Below are 16047 nucleotides of genomic sequence, written 5' to 3'. Positions count from 1 at the left end.
ACGAGGACTTGGAGGATCAGAATCTTGACGTCACCAGAGAGAAATCTTTGGAAGTCTTGAAGGCCGCTAGGAATGCCAACCCTCCAACCTCATTAACATCTTGCGTTTCCATCACCCTCACAACCTTGTCCTCCCAAGAAAACCATCTTCATCGTAACAACTACCTTTAATATTCCTGCATTGCATACGTAGTGTTTTGTTTTATTGCTCTTTTCGTTTTTGTGTTAAAATGTATATCGATATAAGAGGCAGTAAATATGTGAGAATGTGAAGAAGGCAGGCATCAACTAATTAGTTTAATTTGTTGATTATAGAAGCTTCTGAGAGATAAAAAATTTTCATGATGTCAATTAATACGAGGATAATAAGAGACACTTTTGTAAATTTTATATTGCTAGAGTCGTCCTCTTAATATTAAAAAAAAAAGACTTTAGCATTTAAATTAAGATCGAAGTCTGTTGGGGCAACAAAGACACGAATACATAAAATACGTAAAAAGACTCGTGACAATAAGCTCGTAGTTTCCTTCTCGTTAAAGTATTTGCAAGATTATAATTTATTAACTTTGGAAATTTATGCAACTAAAATAAAATATCTATTTTTGTAGTTTAATCAATGAGATGCGCATATATTTTATGTATATTGCATAAGATGTTTTTATTAAAAAAATTAATAATTATACGTGATTAATAGAGAACGAAAAAAACTAATGTCGATTAAAAAAAGTTTTAGTAGCTTGAGTAGAAATTAGAGAAGATACTTTCGTATTAATTATTAATTATTGTTGACGAGTCGTACAAACGCATTTCTGCGTACTTGTTGACGGATGTGCGAAATGAAACCCATTCCGTGGGATCGAACGAGTGCGGATGGTAGGCCGAATCGAGTGGAATGGAGCGAAGTGAGTGGCGTGCTGGAACCAGAGACGGTATGTTTACGTTGGGGAAATCTTACTAAAGAACGGTGGTGCGGGACGGAAAACAGCTGGGCAAGAAACCAGCTCGCATCTCATAACGAGGGATTTCTTCCTCTTCTTCTATTTTCCGGAGGGGCGTTATCGAGGAACACGGGGTGAGAGAACGACGGCGGAGAATGGTGGCTGAGAGAGGAGTTTGAGAAGAGAAGCTGGGGATGGTTTGGGTGGCAATTATGCTACCGCTGTCCCCGGATAATATAAAGTGTCCCCTCGACCCGTGCTTGCCTTCTTTGTAATCTTGCATAATTTATTTCTCACTATTGTTCCCGCCGTCGAATTTTTGCTTCGCCTTGTCGAGGGAGAAGAGGGCCAAGCGTAACGTGGCGGTGACCCGCGGCCCGCGCGATTCCATTTCTTCGTCGAAGAAAATTTCGACTGCGGAATTTTGTAGCCTCCCTATTCTCGACAATCCTCAAATTTATTGTGCTGCGACGCTCTCCAGAATTTCGCCGCGCGTTTTGCTTGTTATTCTTTTTTTTCCAACCCCTCGCTTTCTAAAAGCGTACGGCAAATTGCCTTCGTTTATATAAAAGCGAGGAATACAAGTCGTGGAAGATTTGTATTTTATTGCGATATTATTTTGACATTGAAAAAATAGATACATTCCTGTAACATAAAATATTTCTCCATCAGTTTTATTTTGTAAATCATTCTTTGCTAAGGCATTATTAAACGTGTCCATATAATTCCATAATATAATATATAAATATAGTATATAATTTTACTATTATATATATATAATAAATTATATTGCTATATGCAAATTTTTTTAAAAATCTTAATTTAAATAACATCAAACGCAATAATTTTTTGAGAAAAAAATATTGACAAAAAAAGTTAATTAATATTTTTAAATATCTCTGAATTATCAGTTACATAAATTATTTTATAGTAACGGGTCTTTTTTTTCTAACATAAAGATGCAAAGGTTGCACGATATCGAGGTCGGCTCGATCGGCGACGGTTAACCCGACTCGATCAGCCGGGCGAAAAATATCGAAAAGCGGTCGGTTTATACAGAGCAGTAGAGTAGACAATGCACACGAGGCGAGCGACCGGTCGCTATCCGCCTATTTGATGTTAGTACAACAGCGGCGCCGTGTTTGCGTTGAGGCCCATATTGATTGCCACCCCTGTCGCCACCCTCGCCGGTGGTACAGCCACACCATATCGTGCGATACCACCCCCGGAGCGTACACCATAGGAGAGTACGTACCACAGCGGGCTGCATACTCCACACGTACGCTCCCAGACTGTTGTGTCGGCGCAGTACAGTTTGGCCGGCAGGTATACCGGCGACTAGTTACTACTACGTCACCGGGCGATATTAACAGCGACAGCATCGTTGTCAGCCGCAGCGCCGCTAGCCCAGATTAACATAAAGCTAACGTTGGCCCCTGCCTCTTACACCGCGGCATGCTAAACCGATTCTTGTCAACTGTCCAATGACCGTTCCCTTATCATCCCTCTGTGTTTATCTAATCTTCCGCTCTTCTCTCTTCTTTTCTTCGTCATCTTCTTCAATCGAATCGCGACAACGCGATTTTATTCAACGCAACGATATATATAAATGAATCAAAATGTCTTTCTCCTTCTCCTCTTTTCACATTTTTTAACAGTCGTGATACATTGCAGAAACGCAAGTATTTTCATTCCCACACTTTAGAAATAAAATAAATATGAAAGAAGTTTATTTTAGACATTTTGTTCTAAATAGTGAGTTTTTTAGCAAAAAATATATATGATATTGATAAAAATGACAGAGTAATATTACTTTTCTCTAAATGTATCATAAAGTTAGAGAAACAGTGATGGTGATAATGAAGGTGCGCAACATAGGTGACAGTTGAAGGGAGTTAGACTCGGTCATAATGGTGATAATGTTCCTCGGCGGAGGGGGTGGAACGCGAGCCTTCTCTCGTATCTTTTAATTATTTAACTAAGCGGGATACGAGTTACGTTAGTTATAAATGCGCTTTCCTCTGCATGCTCGGGTGAGGTTTATGACCCTAAACCAGTTAAGTTGGGAAACACCAGCGTTCGTCGTATAAACTGTAAAGGGATTTAACTTTCCTTTCAGAGCGAACCCCGTTACCGGACTGGCATTTTCCCTCTGCCTGCCTGCAAAATTCTAAACCCTCCTATCGCACTAATCCCCCGTGTTAAATTACCTGTTATTTTCCCTATGCTAATATCTCATTAGTAATTTTCTTTTTCGCATTCTAAGCAATCGACTTTTGTCGCGACTGAAAAATGTAAAATCAAACACCGACGCGTACGGCGAGTCGCTTTATCTATGTGTAAATGAAGAGCGTTTTAATCAACAGAGAGAAAGTTTTGAGATATTTTAAATTGTCTGTGCGTTTGATAAACGTATATAAAACGCGTTCTATTTTCTATAAATACTGCCGTCCATTTATTACTTGCGTTAATGAGCTGCGGTTACAAGCTCTCGCCTTCATTAAAATTCGTCAAGAGTATGTAACATTTACGCTCGCGAGTCTGGAATGAATTTTCAACGGCTTTTATTTTGAGTGTTACAAATAAAGTCATATATATAATTACGACTTTCTGTTTGCTATATACGAATACCAATAATGTGTCGCGCAAATCTATATATACCGAGGTTGAATTAAACGTTTCACCACTAATGGAAACGCTGCAAGGGTCGGAGCGCGTTCTCTACCAAGCGCAAGCTTCCTCCAGAAATCCACCCTCCTTCGAAGAAAATGATGCGTGGGTGACAAATCAGTCGATTGAGCCGCGATATCCTCAGCCGGACCGGGCAGCCGCGGTTGTAGCGTTGTCGAGCTGGCGTATGGTGGAGAGGAACCAAGGGGACAAAGGGGGAAGGGGGCAAGGGGGGAGAGCGGAATGGCTGGATGGGTAGCATCGGATTCTATCTTCACGTATTGATCAACGCCTCGCCACCCTCCTACGGCCGAGGGGGGAAAGCCCCGATCGCCACCCCCGCAGCTGCCGGCCGCAGCTACGGCCACTGGACCGACTACTGGACTTGCTTGCGCGTGTGCGTGTGCCCCCATATAAATGTGCCTCATCTCCAGCGTTTCGGACTATAACCGTCAGCACACGCATGTTCATCCATTCGTCTGAATACGGAATGAAACGCTGTACGGCACCTGTTATTTCGAGGCGTACATTGTGGAGGATTGATTGTTCTTTATGTATGACTACGCGCTTACAATGAGTCTCGTATAATAATAGCGGCTCGACTCTTAAAAACTATATAACCCCATTAATCTGGACACTTGATAATATATTATATATACAAAAATATTAATCAATTTCTTGTAATATTGCCATATTGTTATCCGAAGAAAATTAATTTTTTGAAGATGCTTTTAACTTTTTTGATATATATTTGTGCGAATCAATATATCTTTAATATTATCAAGTGTCTCTATACTTTTCTTTAAAAAATCATATTCAAAACTAACAACAGTTTATCGTAAAATTTCATTTTTGAGAATATACGAAAAAAATGCAATATAGAATTAGTATTTTATAATTAAAATTAGTATTTTCACGTTCAAATCAAATTCCGGTGAAAGATTGCGAAGAAGATTGCATTAGGAATGCGAAAAAGAGACAGGCAGACGAATAGAATCTTTTATCTCTCTCTTCCGTTTCTTAATTTCTCCGTGTCCTCAATAACTCGGCTGGTTATGGCGGCGTTGAAGATGGGAGTCCGAGGAGGCCAGTGGCCGGTGCGGGTTATTGGATGGCCGCCTCGCACTTGTCACGAGCGTGTGGCCGTCAGAGGAGATGGGGTCGGGACCGGAGAGAAACAGAGACACAGAGAGGGAGACTCGGGGAATCGGGATGCCGGAGAGTGCTTGGAAGTTGAGGATGCACGAAGGGTGCGCGGTGGGACGGACGGGTGGGTCGGAGGAGGATTTGGAGGGGTTGTGAGAAAGCATCATAGGCATTCCGTAAGACATACAGCCTTCTCCATGGACGCCCGAACGGAATAGAGGGGTGCTGGTCAGTGAGGGTTCTCTAGTTCTGCTAGTGACCACCGCGTCAATACATGGGGTCGCCGGAAAAAGGGGTTGCGCTTGCGCGAAGCCATACACATTCTGGCATACTTGCTGACCGGACAGTTTCACAAATCATCGGCGTGTTACTGACTGTATCTCTTTGTCAGGCTGACCATATAGGAGGAGAAACGCCGATCGATCTATCGGATAGGGATAGAAGAACGACAGATGTCGGGAAGCTTTTAATGAATGCGAGAGAGAAAGAGATCAGTCCGTCTCGAATGACTGTAACAATTCGATGATACTATCACGGCGCGATATATGACGTGGACTATTTCCAATTTCTCGATCTATCAGAGTTTTTTTTTTTACAATTGTTAATTTCTTGGAGAGCTTTATGAAATATTATTACTCGTAATATAAATATGAGTATCCACATAATATTATTATCAAATTCAATGTCGTAAAATATCATACAACACAATATATATATATATATATATATATATATATATATAATGAAACTCAACTTGTTATATCATAAGCAGCTGTTTGTGATAATGTAATAAATATTTCAAGAGATTTTTAATATGTTAATGTTGAACGCCAGAGTACGCGCGTTAACCCATTTGTTCTGGATCGATCGATCCTTTTTATCTCCTCATCCATAAATGCAAGACAGTGTAGTGAATAAGGACGCAATATTGCCGAGGTAATGTTTCTTCATTAGCGCCAAGCAATTTTCTTTATGGCAACAAATCTTACGCCTTCGACGACAGTGTCTTTTTTTTATATCTTGTCCACGACAGCCATCTTGTCCTTGGAATGAACGATTCGTCTATTGCTTAGGTTCCTTCCGTCTTTTTTCTTGTATTTAGGATAGTATATGATGCGAACGAACCAGTGTTTTCCTTCGCGCAAACATCTCCATTTTTCATCAAACCCTCTCCATTTCTTACGGACCACTTTGGATCATTATCGCCCATGAAATTCTGCTGTCGTTAACGAAAGCATTGTATTCCCCGCTAAGTAATTTTGTTCGTTGTCTTCAGATATTTTAGAAATATTTGAGCAAAATAATATTTTTATATTATATCGTATATATAGAATATTGGAATTTATTTTAGAACAAATATTAAGGAAATAATTATTATTTCACTTTATATTTTACTTAAATCTATGTATTATTTCTATTTTTTTTAATTTTCTAATTTATAATGTCATACAAATTCGAATCAACATGTTATATTGTTATATTACTTTCTACATATATAATTAACGCATATAAATGCATAAAATTTAATTATACTAGAACAACCCAAGCACGCGCTACGCGCGCGCCATTCTTTGGTTTTGTATTAAAGAAAATGATACTAAAAAAAAAAATAATATAAATTTTATTTAAACTCGAGTAATATTTTTTTTGCAGAAATCAGTTGATTAAAGCGTTAATTTACTAATTAAATTTTAAAATAAAAATATGTTATAAAAATTTAAATAGTAATATGTTGTAAATGGGGCAACTGTGAGGTATGCAATATGAAAACATTTTTTCTAAACTGCATTGTTTATAAGATAATCGACACACACATATGTATATACATACATAATTTTGAATATTTTGTTTTCAGATCAATGTGTGCTGTACTACAACTCGCAGCTATTGCACGTATCGGTGAGTGAGAAATTATTTATTTTATAACATTTCTATAGCGGTAATATGGAGGTGCATATAATATGTTGAAAATATTAAAATAGTAAAATTTTAAATAATATATTATATAATATCTTATTCGCGATTAATATTTTTTGACAAAAAATATTATAACATCGCTTTCTAAAAAAGGCATGTTAAGTCGATTCTCGCAAGTATTGTTGCATCTTTTCCGCGATGCTGATTGACTGTTTCGATTCGCATTGTGCGTTATATTCGTAGCATCGAGAGGCTGTCATCGCGAGAGTTAGTAGTTTAACAGTTTGTTTAAAATTAAATTAAATTAAATAATGTGTTTTAAATAATACTTTTTCCGTGATTAATATTTGTTGACAGAAATCAGCTGATAACTGTCAAAAATATTAATCGAGTTTAAAATATTATAATATATTATTTAAAACTAATATCATTATTTTATTTTATTTTGATAAAACTGTCAAACTGCTAACCCTCGCGATGATAGCTTCTCGATGCTACAAATATAACGCACAACGTGAATCTTTTGATAGCCAATGAGCATCGCAGAAAAGCGACAACAATAAACTTCGATATATTGCGATTATCGACTTTACATATCTTTTTTGGAAAAGAATTGCATTACGAAGAAAAAGTTATATCGACAAAGACGGATTCATCGATCAAATAACGGGTTAAAATTTGTCATTTATTAATTATATCTCAATGTCTTCCGGTCTCTCTCAACTTAGATCTTTCTGTTTAGTTCCTTAATTTGATAGAGAAGCTCATTATGTTCAGTACTAATGCTAGATAATGAAGTAAATAAAATAACATAATAAAGGTTCATGGATTTTCCTCGTGCGCGTTCGCAACCTTTTTTACCTTCGCCTAAGGTTAAGGTCTAATCGAATTATAGGTAGCAACACACACATCTAATCCTGTTCATGGAGAAATATTTTTAACTGACAATGAGCGAACGCTTATGCGACGATTTGATCGCCTTTCTTTCGGAAAAATACTTACATTAATTACAAGTTTTAATATTAAATTCTGGATTTTGTCCACGTTGCGGTAATTAATTGCGGAAATTATTATAATTAAGGAGATTGCATCAGATATCAAATATATGAACTGCAATGAACATTCGTTTCCAGGGTGTGGCTGATGGACATAGTTTGAGAGGGTAGCACCCTGACTAATATTCTGCATATGTATGTGTATGCGTGTGTGTCCCCTTATGTCCAATATTAACTACATTTATACGCCTTGTCTCAGATTAATCCGGTACTCTTCTATTTATTCTGATCGCACCCCTATCTCCGTTACTGAAAACTGCTAGTTTATGTGCTACTATATAGTGCTGTAATAAAATAGATGATATAAAATTTACAAAATATAAAGAATAAATTAAAGATAATAATAATAATAATTTTTATTATTTATAAGCAAATTTAAGACTATAAAAACGCGCGATTCAGGAATTTATTAATTTTTCAATGAGTATCGTAGAAGGGTCTATAATAAATTATTATTAATTCGAAAGCTCTTGAAATCTTCACCACCCCGAGCTTCTCGGCGCGAATAAATATTAACAGCCTCGCAAATAAGCACCGTTTATTCTCGAAAAAAATCGTAGGTCGTAACGTTCGCGTTCTTCTTCTTTACGTGACGCGGCGGCTCCGCGCATTCTGCTGTCCTGACGTATATCGACCATGGTATTCGTGCCGGAGGAGACAGAAGCGAGAAGCGCCTTCCCGTCGAGCTAATGTATTCAAATCGTATGCCTCCCGCCACTGCGCACCGTCGATATATTAAATGGAAAGATTGCAAATTTCCCGACATAAAGTGCCCGGCGTAAGACTAATGGTGCGGAGGGCCGAGGGTGCCGCGGAAAGAGGGAAGGGTGCTCGTCGTCGCCGGCGCTATCCGCGCACGACGGGTGTCGATCGCGCGGCATAAAAGAGCGCGCGAGGGACAGGAACCGATGGGCGAGGGGGGTGATAGGGGGATGAACCGAGTAAAAAGGACCCGTCTCGTGAGTGATTAGAGCCCCGCATGGCGCGCGCATAGAAAGCGAGAGTGTGTAACGGGGATGGTCCGTGGGGTCAATCTGAGGCTAATCAAATCATGCAGGTTCCGACCGAGTCCCGTAGTCGTTGTCCTTGTCGTCGTCGTCGTCGTCGTAGTCGTCGTCGTCGTCATCGTCGCCACGGGGGATTCTACCGCGTTGTGATTCCGGGGTCCGGGGTCTTCCCACTTTTCTATATTGGCCGCCAACGCGCTGGTATATCACCGGCCTGATGTGTGTATGAGCAGATTGCTCAGCCGCGCTTTATTAATTCCATCGACGATGGGGGGGCGTCAAATCGTGCACGATCGCCGGCCAAGTGACTAATGGGACGCGTCGACCGTCTGGCGACAATCACGTGCTCGCGCCGGCAATCATGGTTGATACGCGCCGCCGCTAATAACCCCTTTAAGCTCGTTTCGCGCGAAATTTTTACGTTAATCTCGAATCTAACAATCAAAGCTTTTTTTAATTTTGTAATTCGTATAACTTTGATGAAAGATCTTGCACAAAGTTAAAGTTTAGTTTCGTAAAATCATGTTACGATTTTATTTGACGAAACTGTGTCTCATTATCTTTATTTTTTATGTAGAAGCGAATGCTTTTTTTTTATTTTTGATATACATTTAGAGGATCTGAAATAATTATTTGTTAAAATTTCGCAATATAAATATTTTAGAGTATTTCCATTGGCAATGCATGTGAATGTAGAATATTAGATACTAATTTGGAGATGTGATTAACTACGTAAATGGTATTACCAATATCCAGAGATACTGAATTCAATGGAATTACTCAATATTCAGAGATACTGACTCAAAAGATTGAATAATTGATGATACTTAATGCAGTATCCAATCATGTGTTTGCGATAGCTGTCTCGACATTTTATTTAAAGTATTGTATCTCAAATGTTTTTTTCATCGACTAATCAACATTGGATCTAATACAGCTTGTCACGTCGCGCGTATTCTCTTGCTCTGTATCCTTTTTAATTCAACAATATCCGTTTCCAAAGTTTGCTAAGTTAAAATCTCAAAAAAAATTCAGCCATTGAACGAACATGATATTGTTTAGAGACGCGCTTGTCGGTTGTGTTGGCCGAATTTGCTCCGCGAATTTCGCTATCCACGATAATGGACTTGTCACCGTATTTAATCAACCGGTCAATCTCGGCTATCAGTCTGCAAATATCGCTAATATCGAGACTGAGAGAAAGAGAGAGACGATTCCCTTTTAGTCGGCTCCGATTCGGACTAGTCGTCGCATCGATTCGTCGGCGGATCATTACCATCGCCAGAGACGTTGCATAAATCGGAAAAGATATTCGCACGGATCGGCTGGCGAATATATATTCGCGCGAGGTTAGAGAACTGCGGAAGATAAGCAAAGCGCGGTGCGGTGTTGCATATTGATTGACGCGTCTGCTGCCGGATCAGGAGGCGAGGGTGGAGAAGAAGAAGAGGACGAGACGGAGAACTGAGGCGGAGATCGAGTATAGTCGGTGAGGGCGCGGAGAGGGAAGGTGTAATGAAGCACCGCGCAGACACACCGCCATGAATATTCATAATCTAATACCTGAACTGAACTGAACTGAGGCGGGACGAAGTCTCATCATCTCTAGGCTTTCTGCTATATTAGACATTATTGGCGAGGTGGCTGCCACCTCGGAGACAGAGGGAGAGAGAGAGAGAGAGAGAGAGAAAGGGGTTGAAAGAGAAAGATAGAGACAGATGTGCATTTGTGTGAAATCTTCTTATGCCAACTTGGACCGCATTTAATCCTTCTGCTAAATTCTATTGCGCTTTAATATCTTAATAGAAATATTTTTAATTAAAGCTTGAGGACTTGACATAGTTTGCGAGGAATCCTTAAAATATATATATATATATTTTAAATTCTTAATCTTAATCTTATACTTAAAAATATCTATATAGTTACTTAAAAAAATTAATTGTATAAGTTTGTCTAGAAACAAGGCTGTATTACAGTTATGGGGGTGTAGAATTTTTTTAAAAATATATATATCAGAATTATTTTTTCACGATTTATGATTACGCGTAATATTTCATAACAGATAAGTTTATTTTAAAACGTCACGGTAAAATAAAGCAAGTTACGGTAAACATGAGACATATGCATATCTCGAAAGTCGGCACGACTTTCGAAGTTTCGTTCGGCTATTTGCATATGAAAAAAGAGTTGTAAGCCATGAGAAGCCACCGTTCTAGATTACTTCTAAAGCTCGATTCGCACGGTAAGCAGCTGACGGCGGCGTAGCGACGCGCTCCTCTATCGAGTCAATATCCCGCGCGATATTGCCGTTTTATGATAATGTTATCAGCGCCTGGCTCCCGATGAGCTAGCGCGATACCAACACCGGCTTACGTGCGTGCGTGTACGCGTATAACCCCGTTGCGCGGTGACATACGTGTATGTATGTACGCTCCCGGCCCGGAGTTTCATCAAACCCGGGATTTAGTAATCTATCGAGATTTATGAACGGCGGTTCATCCCTCTTTGTACGCCCGCCGCCCATTGCCTCCCCCTTTTTCCCTTCTCCCCTTCAGTCGTTCCTACTGATTGTACCCATTTCCCCTTTCCGCGTCCCGCGCGTCTCGTGCTCTTCCCTATGAAATGAACCTGCAGCTTTCTATCCTTTTGGATTTTTATCGTTTGCACACAGAGATTGAACCGCATCTCACCGAAAAAGGTCGATTGAGCCGGCTCTAAGTCGATCTGATTAGAATCTTTCGTTGATCGACACGTGTTTTCCATTAGTCGACGATAAAATTTTATCATTTTGCAAATTTTAACGTTGGTTTTTATTATCGCCGAATATCGATAACAGAGATAGTCCAAAACCATCGAGTATATTTTTAATGACAGATATTAACATATACACGTATTGAAAAATAGCGATATCAGTTTTGATACGAAGCATTGATAACAATAAATTTAGTATTATAGATTAAAGAATAAATACTTTCGCGAATTAATCCTTAAAGTATAATCAATAAATAACAAGATTATTTTTGATTTAATTTCTTTTAATAAAAGATTATCTTAAAAGTGATAATAAATGTAGGGCTTATAATTGTTTAGTATATAGTCAACGGCTAAAAAATTGCGACATTTAATATAAAATTTTATTAACAGTCGACGTCAAATTTATTCTAAAATTTATAATTAAAATTATTTCTGCAAGAAAAGAGAAACAATTTATAATGCAACGGAACGCCATGCAATCGTACAATGTCCATACTATATATATATACTATATATACTATATAACATTATGCTAAAATAAGTTTAGTTTCGGGATTGATTTAAAAAGCGAGGAACCCTATGAGGAAAAGGTCGCGTTTTCTGCCGTGAATAAACATAAATAGAGAATAAAGTTTGGACGGCATCGGGCCGCGTCTTCCGGCTTATAAAGTATTCGTAAAGGAGCGAATCGGGCAAATCGCGGAACGATGGGGTTGAACGGGACTGATCGGGGCGGTTTTCGTAGGTCGGAGTACGAGAGAGACGTCGAGGGTTATATTGAAGCAACGAGACGCGACAGGCCCTCGAAAAGGATGCCGAGCTACGATGAGAGAAGGCGCGACGAAGTGGCGCGCTCGATGGGGATTTTAGTTTGTTCAAGTAAATTATATTCACAGAAGGTGGAGAGAGAGAGCGAAAGAGAGAGATGTATGTATGTATACATCCGTCTGCATCTTCCTCGCGTCCGCAACTTTCCTCACTCACTGTCTCGCTTTTGCGCATTAGTCGTGACGCAAATTACAAGCTTCCGCGACGGCCGTCTCGCTGCAGCCCCCAACCAGACACAACTCTCCGCCCGATCCGCTCGCTCGCGCTCACCATCCGCCTGGCAAATTCTCCTTGCCTATCATGAATTATTAATTAATTGTTTCAATTAACGGCGCAATTTATTATTCAACTCGCGACGACATCCGCATCGCGGTCGGCGCGTTGATTCCGAGCGGGCGCGCCATCGTGGACGAACAATTGCGCCAACAGGGTTGAGTGCAAATGCAAATTGCGAATACGTTTATTTGTTTGTCGGAATATAATACAGCACTTTCATATATTAAATGGGTGAAATTGTGCTTCTCGTAAATCGCATTTGTCTGGTTTTATTAGGAAGTTAATTTTCTATAGAAAATATAATATTATTTTATCTTTTAAATAGGATTTTAAATATATCTATCACAAGTTATCAATTTTATCACTATGTAAATAAAAATAGTTTCGTAAATCTTTCGGTATATATGCAAAAGAAAGACTAAAAAATTTAAATAATTTTAATTCTTAAAAATATTTATTTATATTTTAAAATTATATTTCTTTTATTTTTAATAAAAAATAAAAGAAATATAATTTTAAAAGATTCTTCAAAGGGTATAAACGCATTTCATAATACAATAATGTAGAAAAGGAAAGCTAGAATGACAGTATATACTTCTGTAGAAGAAAAAAGATACTTTACCTGCTTGCATTACGTCAGTTCAATCGTGAAATGAATATTTACCTTCAGCACCCTAATTCAACGAGTCAGCTATCTCTTGCTCGCTTATTAATGGGGATATCCCACCCCATTCGCCCATACCTTTCTCCCTTTTCGCCTATTTACCGCTCAGCTCGGCAGACACGCAAACCGCAAACTTTGATAACCAAGCGGCCAATTTCCGGTTGCGGTTCGGCGATCGGTAGAGTACTCGACTCAACAGCGTGTTAAGTCTGATCCAGATTGACGTACGCTAATTCGTGGTGGAAGACATGTTCCTCGTCATCGCGAATGCTGATTGATTGAATGCATACATTAACTGCGATTTCAATTACTATTTTTTCATTATATGTGTACCTGTTTTATAAGAATAATCAATCATCCTATATGCTATATATATATATATATATATATATATATCTTTTTCTCTCAATTTTTGTGAAATATAAACAATTATACATATTATTGATTTTATTATCATAACTTTATGGATTAATATCAATATCTAAAATTATATAAATAACTCAGACTTTATATATAATTTGATTAGACTATATATGAATATATAAAAATTCTAATATTATATAAAAAATATATAAAAATTCTTAATGTTATTCATTATATATACGAATAATTTCATCAGAATATAATTTACTTTGCTATTCTTTCTCGAACAAAATCTGAAATATAGATATTCTTTCTCGCGCATTTAAACTTTTATAGCTTTAATATAAGACTTCCCTTTTGAATATTAAGGACGCCGGTTGAGGCAAAAGATGGGTTCGCGTGACGGCCACCATCGGGTCGCTGATTGTTTGAACTAAGCAGTATGATGAGCGCCAACCTCGGTGTTACTACTTGACGTGACGCCAACCATTACGTGGAACCACTTAATTATAATATCGCCCAGAATTAAACTCTATCCGGCGCGAGCACGTACTTGTACCGCAATTATTGCCCACCCTTTGTTATTACACGCAAAAGCGAACGGGATTAGCTTTTCTAAATGATTCTTTCTTAATCTTCTTTATAGATAACACAATATACAATATCGTTCACAATATTCTTTCTAATAATCAGGCTTAATAATATAAAGCGTGTCTTATAAATTAATATATTTTATGTGCAAGCTATTATATTTTACATAAATATAAACGAAAGCGAATTAACACGAACTTTGATTAAATTAATTATTTAATTATCTTTTTTGTTTATATAGGGTAATGTGTGTGTTGCTATTCGTGGTATAACAGATAAAATGATAATTCTACATAAAAAGCTAAAAATGTAAAATAAAATTTCTTTAATGTTTCAAAACTCTGATTATGAAAACCAAATTATTTATTGTATCTCTTTAGTCTTAAACTTGAATAATTTCTGCATCGTGACATGATTCATCTAACGCGTGAAAACGGTGGCTTTTGACGATGACAATTCTGAATTCGCGTAACATCGCGTAACAATGCTTATCTATCTGCCTCATTTTTATCTCGATGGGAATAGCTAAAATCCCACATTTTTTATGGGGTGCCGGCATGTTGCGGCTTGAATGGAAGCCGGATCATCCACAGATAACAGAGTGACAGTGAGCATGAGAAAAATTAGCGATGTACGCACGCTTGTAATCCCATTGAATTGCAATAGGACGCATCAAATGGCTGATCCACGTGACGGGAAACGTGTCGAGAATTATGGTACATCCCCGCTGCATTTCGACAATAGATCATTAAGGATATATTATGACAAGATAGTCGTTTACAGGGCTTAAGTAAACGTCTCGCGTTTGCATAGTGGATCGCTCGTTTTTTCATGCGGTTACGCTGTTACACTGTTAGCTTAGTCATAAATGAAAGATGAAACAGTAAACTTTCTATATACAAGAAAAAATTGTGCTATATGCCCTGTTACATATTTTTATTTTAAATGCATATTACTTAATTATGAATTCGTGTATAAATCAAAATCAAAATTTTTAGAAAAGATTTGGTGAAATAAATCGAACATGAATCTCACATATTCTCGCCGCAAAAAAACATTATTTTTTATTTCTTTGCGATGAGTCGTCATGTTCGACCGTTTGAACGCTTTATAGGGGTGTGTATAGTCACCAGGGTATAACCGGCCACGCGTAAGGAAGAGGCGTATTATGTATATTAGGGGTGTCGATCATCAGATAGCCAGGGCATTTAATAATGCTGTTCCTGTCAAAACATACAGTGAAACCAACTGAGGGTATAATGTAGATAAATTGCTCTATAGAGAGTGAATGAGGGATAAAGGGTGAAAAAGAGCGCGAATGGAAGAAGGAGAGAGAGAACTATCGGGTGTGAGTATAACCCCTCTCTTTGACCCCCGTCTCGGCTATGCTTGTTACTATCCCGATTGTACAGGGGTTGTTTTAATATGAAGTCGATGTCTAGACTAAAGTTTTATACCTAACTGTATCAACATCAACACGATGGTATCATAAAATCGCCAGATATATAAAAGTCTCGAGAGCAATTTAGCTTTATGGATCGATTTTTATTAAACTTTTTAATGAATAATAATATTATAATATCGATTATTATTATTATTATTAAAACAATCATAATATAACGATTTTATGAAAAAAATTTGTTCTGAATCTCTTAAAATTTAGTAAAATTTAATTGAAGAAGAATTTTTTTAAATGAACGTTCCTAAAATATATTGATACAGGAGGCTTTCGAAATATTGCAAAATTGCTGTTTATTATCTAAAAAAAAGTATTTATTGTGGAAAGTTAAAATGTTATAGGATCCTCTAAATAATCTCAAATATTTTCAGTTGATCGAT

General features: G+C 37.8%; 1 long non-coding RNA gene across 1 annotated transcript in view; it reads left to right on the top strand.

Moving 5' to 3' along the window:
* Nucleotides 1-16047, top strand: part of LOC145936743 (uncharacterized) — a 212958-nt gene that overhangs the window by 16940 nt on the left and 179971 nt on the right. The window contains exon 4 of the long non-coding RNA XR_014425435.1: nucleotides 6609-6652. This is a non-coding gene — a long non-coding RNA (uncharacterized LOC145936743). The remainder of the gene's footprint in view (nucleotides 1-6608; nucleotides 6653-16047) is intronic.

The sequence above is a fragment of the Prenolepis imparis genome, unplaced genomic scaffold (assembly GCF_030444845.1).
Source record: "Prenolepis imparis isolate NDT839.2.m4 unplaced genomic scaffold, iyPreImpa1.0 SCAF_5, whole genome shotgun sequence".
NCBI lineage: Eukaryota > Metazoa > Arthropoda > Insecta > Hymenoptera > Formicidae > Prenolepis > Prenolepis imparis.
The sequence above is the reverse complement of the archived record's forward strand: the minus strand, read 5'-3'. Positions and strand labels throughout refer to the sequence as shown.